Source organism: Nothoprocta perdicaria, unplaced genomic scaffold, assembly GCF_003342845.1.
Source record: "Nothoprocta perdicaria isolate Ctin4 unplaced genomic scaffold, notPer1 scaffold_35, whole genome shotgun sequence".
NCBI lineage: Eukaryota > Metazoa > Chordata > Aves > Tinamiformes > Tinamidae > Nothoprocta > Nothoprocta perdicaria.
Window position 1 is genome coordinate 3,299,489 of NW_020455588.1, and position 8,282 is coordinate 3,307,770.

An 8,282-nucleotide genomic window follows, 5' to 3' on the forward strand; every position below is an offset into this window, starting at 1 on the left:
GCGAGGCCACGCCCCCTGGGGCGCGCCCGGGGGAGATGCACGTCTCGTCCTCAGCGCCTTGCAGACCTCATAGGGCGACCTGGGGTAGTCGTGGGGCAACCCCGAAATTGGCCCAATGCAACCCAAACTAGTCCCAATGCAACCGATCTACTGCAACCCCAAATGGTCCTGGTGCAACCTGAAGTAGTTCTGGTGTAACCCAAAATAGTCCCGGTGCAACCTGAAATTGATCTGCAACCTGAAATATTCCTGGTGCCGCTTTATAAGGAGATGCCAAGATCACCCCTCTTGGCTCAGCCGCCCTCGGAGTGCCCTTGCCTGTCTCTCTCCACTGACAGGTCCCCTGGTGCCATGGCAGAGCCAGCCTCAGCATCTCAGTGCCCCCCTGTTGTCACAGGGAGCCAAGAGCCTCAGTGACAAAGGCCACGTGGTGCTGGTGCCCCCCCCCGCTTAGACGACAAGAGCCATGGAGGGCAGCACTATCCCTAGGGCACGTTTGGTCCCCGTGTCTTCCCCTTCTGCACCCTCAGTACCAGGAGCTTCACAGGAACCTGCAGGAAAATCTGGAGCTGGGAGGGGATTTTTCTTGTTCAGGAGAAAGGCAGGAAAAGAAAGGCGCAAGAAGAAAGGAAAGGTCAAAGAACTCCTTGAGTGCGTCATGGAAAGGTTTAATGCAGCCACAGTGGAGAGGAACAGAAACTATTTTAATACCATTGTACTGTGCAACCAGCCCTGCTGAATACCCAGGAAACTTTTGTATTTTATGTTTTCTCCTTCAGGGTATTTACCAACAGGAGATGACCAAAATGCATAAAGAGACTCCATATATGGAGCCCTCCCCTATATGACCTTATTCTCTGGCTCTCCAAGGTACCCCAGGAATAGCCAGAAGCAAAGAGTGTATAGGTATATCGCACATACATAGCACAATTAAACCAGGTGCTGTATTTCATTTGTAAAGACAAAGTTTATTACAACCCAAAATGAGTTTACTGCATAAAGAATTTAAACGTTCATATCTAGTACTTCACTAATTCCTTTAATTACCTTTCTTTAATGTATCATCAACAGCACTTCATAACTCTAACAAGCTATCCAAATTATGCCTTGAAATGATTTCTTCTTTCTTACACAATCTGATGATATTTAAATAACAAACAGAGCTTATATCAAATAATATGGTTTATTTTATATGAATTAAAGACATGGTTTAGCTCTGAGAACCCAGAAACACGATCAGTAAATCCTATTTCATGGCAGCTGGTGATGACAGTAAAATTTCTTTCATAAAGGAGTGGTGGAGGAGCACAAACGTGAATAATACAAATAACCATGCATTTAAGCAGTTCAAATTTCAGAGCGCTAATTAGTTCCTACGGCAAAGAGTTCTTGAAAGGGCTGCATTTCATGCTGATGGAAGTAGCTAGAGACTGGAAACATTTACATTTGCTAAAACATATCACCATATAAAGTCTTTCTGGCGTTAAATATATTTCATGTTATGGAGGGGTGCCCAGAAAGTATCTTCTGACTTAATTCTGTTCTCGTTATCACTGTAGGTAGAGAAACCCTGGACGAGATTGCCTGGGGAAGCCATTAGGAGCAAGCTACACAAATCTTTCGATTCTCAACTCAAGGTAGAACTCTTCAGGTCCCTTCTAACTCTGTTCGTTTTCCAATGATTTTAATTTCAATTTGTTCTACTTGCAGTTAAATACAGGTCTTTGGTTCTTACATACCAGCTTTTAACAGGAGACTCAATACTGTGAAAGGGTTACGTATTTGTACGTGCTTCTCCTTCAGGAATAGGTTTGGATAGTGCTTTATTCTTGCACTTCCTTATCACTTGGCATCCAATGCAACATATTTTATAGCATTAACTATTCTAGTTTGGTTGCATAAAAGAAACACCAGTTAAAACGATGAATGATTCTTCAGGAAGTATTTAAGTACTGATGATACTCAGATCTCTTCACAGAGACATCCTTCAATATTTTCATTGATAACTCCAGCAAAGATATCAGACATGCCCATTGTTTGCTTAATGCCAGTGTGCACAAAACACTATTACTTGGCAAAAGAAATAATCTTACAGCCTATACCTGAATTTCTTCTGTGCTTCTATTTAGCATTATCCATACATACTTCCGTTAAAGTAGTTTTCTCCTTGATACGTTATCCACTTGTCACTGTAGTAGAAGCATAGTCCTGTATTATATTTTTAGCATTAGCGGCATTTCAAACAGCAGCATTGCCAATACATCAGCACTATAATGCAATGGCTCTGCTCGAAGCAGCAGAATTAAAAATGAGGCAGTAAACTGCATTTTTTGTGTAGTTATATCACTGTATAGGGCTCAAGGTTTGGGCTGCTGATGCTTGAATTTATCTTGATGCTCAGAGGCACAGAAAGCAGGTCAGAATCTGTATTCACATTGCACGCCCACTTCCCTTTCCTTTTTCTTCTTTTTTTTTTTTTTCTTTTTGCAACTGACATGCAATGATGACTTATTGTTTGCAATTGCCTCACAGAACAGCCACAGGATCAATAATGTGGAGACAATTGCAATAAGCTTACATAAATCTCTCAGCAGCTTCTTTCTATGTGTGATAGACGGAGAACTTTTTTTCTCTAAAAGAAATGCTACAGTAATTCCTTAGAAAGCATTAGGACTAAATCCCAATGAAGCCATATGCTCTTTTTTACCTTCTTTAGTGCAGTCGTGTAGTTATCCACTGCCCAAGTCCCCAGATGGAGTTGCAGTGCAGCAGCAAGGAAGGATGCTTAATTTAGGAACATGCACTATTGTGGTTACTGCTTCACAGGTTTCCCTGATCCAGGAACACTTTTATATGGCACTAAAATATAAACCAGATTAACATTTCAAGCAGAATGATCATGCAGAGAGAGGCCAACCTAAAAGAAGGATAAAAGAGCAGACATTATCAGTTGTCGTGATTTTATCCTTATTTCTGTGACATAGGTTATTGCAAATGTCCCATAAGCCTTGGTGATAAACATGCAAATTTTCTGCTAACTCAAAAATGGCTATCAGCTATTATGCCTTTCAGGAAGGCTAAAACCACAGTGCTCTAAATCAAAATGGCTATGATATTCCTAGCGGCTGCATGCATGAAATCAAATAATGGTGAGCACCACTTCCCATATTTTGTTTTCAGTGAGACTCAAGACAGTCTGCCTTCAGGGAAAATGATCATACTCCACATTTTATAATTGGGATGAACAGAAAAAAAAAGGAAATAGAAATAAGAATGAGAGAACACTGGAGATAGAGAAAAAGAGAGAAAGGGAGAGAAAGAGAGAGAGAAAAGAGAAGAAAAAGGAAGAGAGAAAGTGAACGAGAGAGAGAAGAAAAAACAGAGAGGAGAGGAGAGGAGAGGAGAGGAGAGGAGAGGAGAGGAGAGGAGAGGAGAAAGAGAATGAAAACAGAATAAATATTTGTGTGGAGAGATTAAAGAGATTGGGAATTGATAGGGAGGCAAACAGTTACATATCAGGTCCAGTAAACTCAATGGTAGAGAAACTGAGTCAAGAATGAGACATGAGACCATTTGCATGGAAGAGTGTGATTTATTCAGACCACATGAAAAGCTGAGGTTGAGAAATACACACAGTTGTATTTGTCTTTTTGTTTAGATTTGTCCTAGCCAAATTTAAAATAGATATATTTTTAAAGGAAGAACAGAATAGTTGCCTTATATTGCCCTGAAATCTATGTTTCCCATTTTGGTGCGGACCCAGCACTCTTCTGGAGTCCTCACCCTTGTAGAACGTATATCATTGCTCAGCTAGGAGCTGCTTTATTTAAAAGTTTCTTATTTGGTCAAATGAATAAAACTCAAGAGGATTCTCTTGCAAACTTGCAGTTCAGCAGCATGTAAATTACAAATACAAATAAAGCATAACTAGATCAAAGCATAACTAGATCAGTGATTACATCTCCAGAAAACATTTCTCCCTCCCATCTCACCAAACCTGCAGCAACTCACTTGGTAACAGGAGAAACACTTTAAACAAGTTGGTGCTTCCAGGTCAGGGAAGAATTTCTGGTTAGCAGCTGGAGCTAATCAAGAAAACTTTCACTCCTGTCCAGTCCCTGAGACTCTCATGAGTCATGAGAAAATGCGGAGAGTTTGAGAGGCCTGTGCATAGCTTCGTAGGACACTAAGGACCTGTCCACAATGTAGCTGGCAGGGTGAAGAGGAACCACTGCCATGTATTAGCGTTGGGATAATCCTGATGTTTGGTAATTGCAGCGAAGCTCAGGTCCAAAGTACAGCTGTATGTCCTGGGATATGTGTAACTTGGTTGCCATGAGTCTGCTCCGTCGTGAAGATAGCTCCAGACTCATGATCCCAGCAGGAACATCCATCATCCTGGTCTGAAGTTTCACTTCATGACCAGAGGCAGTAGGTGAACACAAGACAGGAAATCACCTTCCTCACTGGAGCCAAGTCATGTAGTCAGAGAGCAAGTCATGTAGTCATGTAGAAGCACAGCAGCTGCCAGACCACCAACAGGAACCAGTCCAGTTCTTAGTGCAGGTTGGAAGTTAAAGGCAGAAGCTGAAGGCACATAATCATACTGGCTTTGCACATAATAATATCGACCTTGTATGGTGGAAATTCCTTTTTTTTTTCTTTTTCCTAAGTGACTAATCACAGTTATAAAAGCAAGGGAGATGCAATATTAAGTGACTTTTTCATTTATTTGAAAGGCTATACTTTAGTGTCATTTATTTATAACACTTCATAATTCACTACTGCATGCAGAGCAATATATTTTCTAAACACATTACAGTGAAAAGATAATACAGGACATTACTGCAGGAATCTTCCATGTCTGAGAACTGGAAAGAGATTTTCTTTTTCTCCTGAATATGGTACATGGATTTGGGAGATTATAGTATATTTTAATAATTGTGAATGGTCTCTCAGTGAGAACTACCATTTTACTAATAGCTCCTGGCATGACACCCACCTAGGTACTATAGATTTGGACCTAAGGAAAGAAGCTTTTTGTCTGAATTCATGACTGCAACAGGAGCCACTCAATCTTTGGGAACCAACTCCCATTTTTATTATTACTATTTTCAATTTCGCTTAATTTAATGGTGGTTAAACTGGATATAGATACATATGACAAAACTGCCTGACTTTTATTGTTCTGTGATAAGAAAAGTGCACAAAAGAGCTTCCCACCTGCCTTCAGCTACGTTTTGTTACTTATCTCTGTTTGACAGTAACACTTAGAGGCATTTAGCAAGATCAAGACTAGAGCTGCTCATGAATTTTTTGACAAATGTTTTCTTTTTTTCTCATCAGAAAACTGTAATTCAGCAACACTTTTATGGAAGTTTCAACAAAGGGAATTGTTCTCCACATCTGAAAGTGTATTTCTGGTCTGTGGGAAAGGTCAGACTTAGCAAGAACGTAGTCCGTTCCGTGCTCACCTGGCGTCCACAGGATTTGGACTCAAATCCCTGTCAGAGAAGATTCTTTGGCATCGTCAGCACTGTCTTCATCAGCGGCTTATAGACCCTGCTTGGGCAGATGAGCAAGCAAGCCCTCCTTGCTGCCAAGGAGCTAGGCTGCCTCGCACTAATCTCATATTTGCTCTAGATAGGAGCAGGTGGGCAAGCTGGTACTGTGTAATTGCTGATAGACACACTGAGTTTGCAGCACACTTTTTGCTGTGGAAACCTGCTTGGGAAGCTTACTCTCAGCCTGTGTTGCTGTGATCAAATTTGCTTTTAACCACTGCATTTAGTAGTAGTTTCACTGTATGATTTAAAAAAAAAAAAAAAAAAAAAAAAAGAGGCCAATTCCATATCCCAGTGTTGCAGTCAGGGCAAAACCCCTGGTCTACCATATTGCAAACAAGGTCTTTAAGCACTGAACTCTTCAGAGCAAGTCATTCCCTCGAAAGGGCAATAATCTCCCTGGTCCATAATATCCAAATGTCCCATAGGCCAATGGGCAAACATATGAAGCAGGGCTAAGACTGAGTATCTGACCCCATTGAAGGAACTGCTCAAATTTGGATTGACTTCTGTAGGGTAGGAGAGCACTCTGGCTCCCTTGGCCCCCAGTCCTGAACTCTGCTCAAAATAGGAAGCCACTAATTGTAGTATTAAATTATAGTATTAAGCAATATAACTAATTTTACTGAAATACATTGCATTAAATATTTTCTCTAAGGCTAAGAAGTTAAAAAGTGACAAAATGTATAGATGTATTCCATAGAAATAGCATTAATAATGTAATCTGATTACTTGTGGCCTGCTCAAAAAACATATAGTGTGAAAGATGATTTTTTTCCACATTTTGATGACTCAGGAAAAGCATAGAAAATTTTAACTGGTCACAGTAATAGAAGTCCTTTAGAAGCTTTTTAATCTTAAGACTTATTCATCTGAGGAAATGTAAGTACTGTATCTACTTCAGAGACTTTTTCTGTTGGCTCTTAAAAATATAATTTTCATTAAATGAAAGCCAAAGAAGTTTTTATTTTTGTGGAGAATACCTTAGCTTTTAGAGTTCTTTAAAGCAAATTATGTCACAAAATCAAATGCAGGTATTTTTGATGGAAAGGAATAACACAATAAATATCTTTTATAGTTCAGAGGAAGGCTGTGAAAAGCAAATTTGATTTACCAGGCTTATAACACATTGTGAACTTTCGCATTTAAACTAAAGGAATGCTTGATTTTGAAATCATTGTTTTAGCCTTGCCTGAAATAATATGCTATGTTAAGGAAAAATATGTATACACGCATGTAAAGTGCAATATGTTAAAAGATGTAAATATGCTCTAATTACCCATGAAGGATAAATGTGAGAGTGAAGTGCTTGAACAGGAAAGGGCCACCTACCTGGGCAGAATCCTCACAGCAGATTTTTATGAGACTGTTTTGGATGACTGGAGAGTGGGAAGGTCTATCTTTGAGCTAGGCTGGACAAAAGCAAAACATAATTAATCTAGACCCCCTCTCATAAACAGGTCATTTGCAATGATTGTGCTCAGCTGCCGCTGAATTCCTGTAGCCTGGTTGTATGCTCCCAGCGAAGGGTTTGCACAGTGCAAAGCTCAGATGTGCCAACTCTAGCTCCGTGCTTCCTCTCCACCTCCTGTCCTCCAAATAAAAACATGCCAAGGGGATGGAAGAGGAGGTGCATGAGAGATGTGCTCAGTCCTCCCCAGCAGCAACTGGAAATTGCTCCAGGGCTGGGTCCTATGAGCCCCAGTGCCGGTGCCAGGCACAGAAATATTCTGTGCTCGCAGGAGCAAGGGCTTGCTGAGCCCGTTGGCAGTGATAATGCACCACTTATGGGGAGCTCCAGTGGGCACTGGCTTCCCAAACAGAAATAGCTTAAAATTTTATAGGGTATTACAAGAGTCTCCCTCAATCTGAGCGTGTTGACATTCAGGTCGTGTAAAAAGTTCTTGCTACAAAGAGGCTTTAGCTGCTCCTTTCTCAGAGTCTTTATCTGGACAGTTTGGTGCTTGCTATATCTCAGATCTAGGACTTCTCTCTGTGTTTCTGTTAACATCTCAAATGATTAAGATTTGAACTGTATATCTTGAAAAATAGCATTATTTTGGGGCTCTTTTTGCAATTCATCTTTATCATTCTCAAGAAAAGGTGTGTTTATTAACAGAAAACTGCAGCTTTCCAGACTGGGGGAAAAAGCGAGCTGCTGATGAATAAGTCCAGGTTTGCTGCAAGGCCTCCATACTCCTTGTTAGGTTAACTTTTCTCCCATGTGCACTGTTCTTTTGTGTTTTCTTGTGAAACTGTATAGGATAGTCCAAAAAGCAATCTGAGGAGATGGAATATCACTCCAGTCTCCCAACGTCACTCCAGTCTTCAAAAAGGGCAAGAGGGAGGAGCCGGGCAATTACAGGCCGGTCAGCCTCACCTCTGTCCCTGGAAAGGTGATGGAGCAGTTGATCCTAGAGAGAATCTCCAGGCATATGGAGGAGAAGAAGCTGCTGAGGAGCAGTCAGCATGGATTCACCAAGGGGAAGTCATGTCTGACGAACCTCATAGCCTTCTATGATGGGATGACAGGCTGGCTGGACGAGGGGAGAGCTGTGGATGTTGTCTACCTTGACTTCAGCAAGGCTTTTGACACCGTCTCCCATAATATCCTCATACGGAAGCTCTGGGAGAGTGGACTAGACGAGTGCACGGTGCGGTGGATCGAGGGCTGGCTGGATGGCAGAGCTCAGAGGGTGGTGATAAATGGGGCCGAGT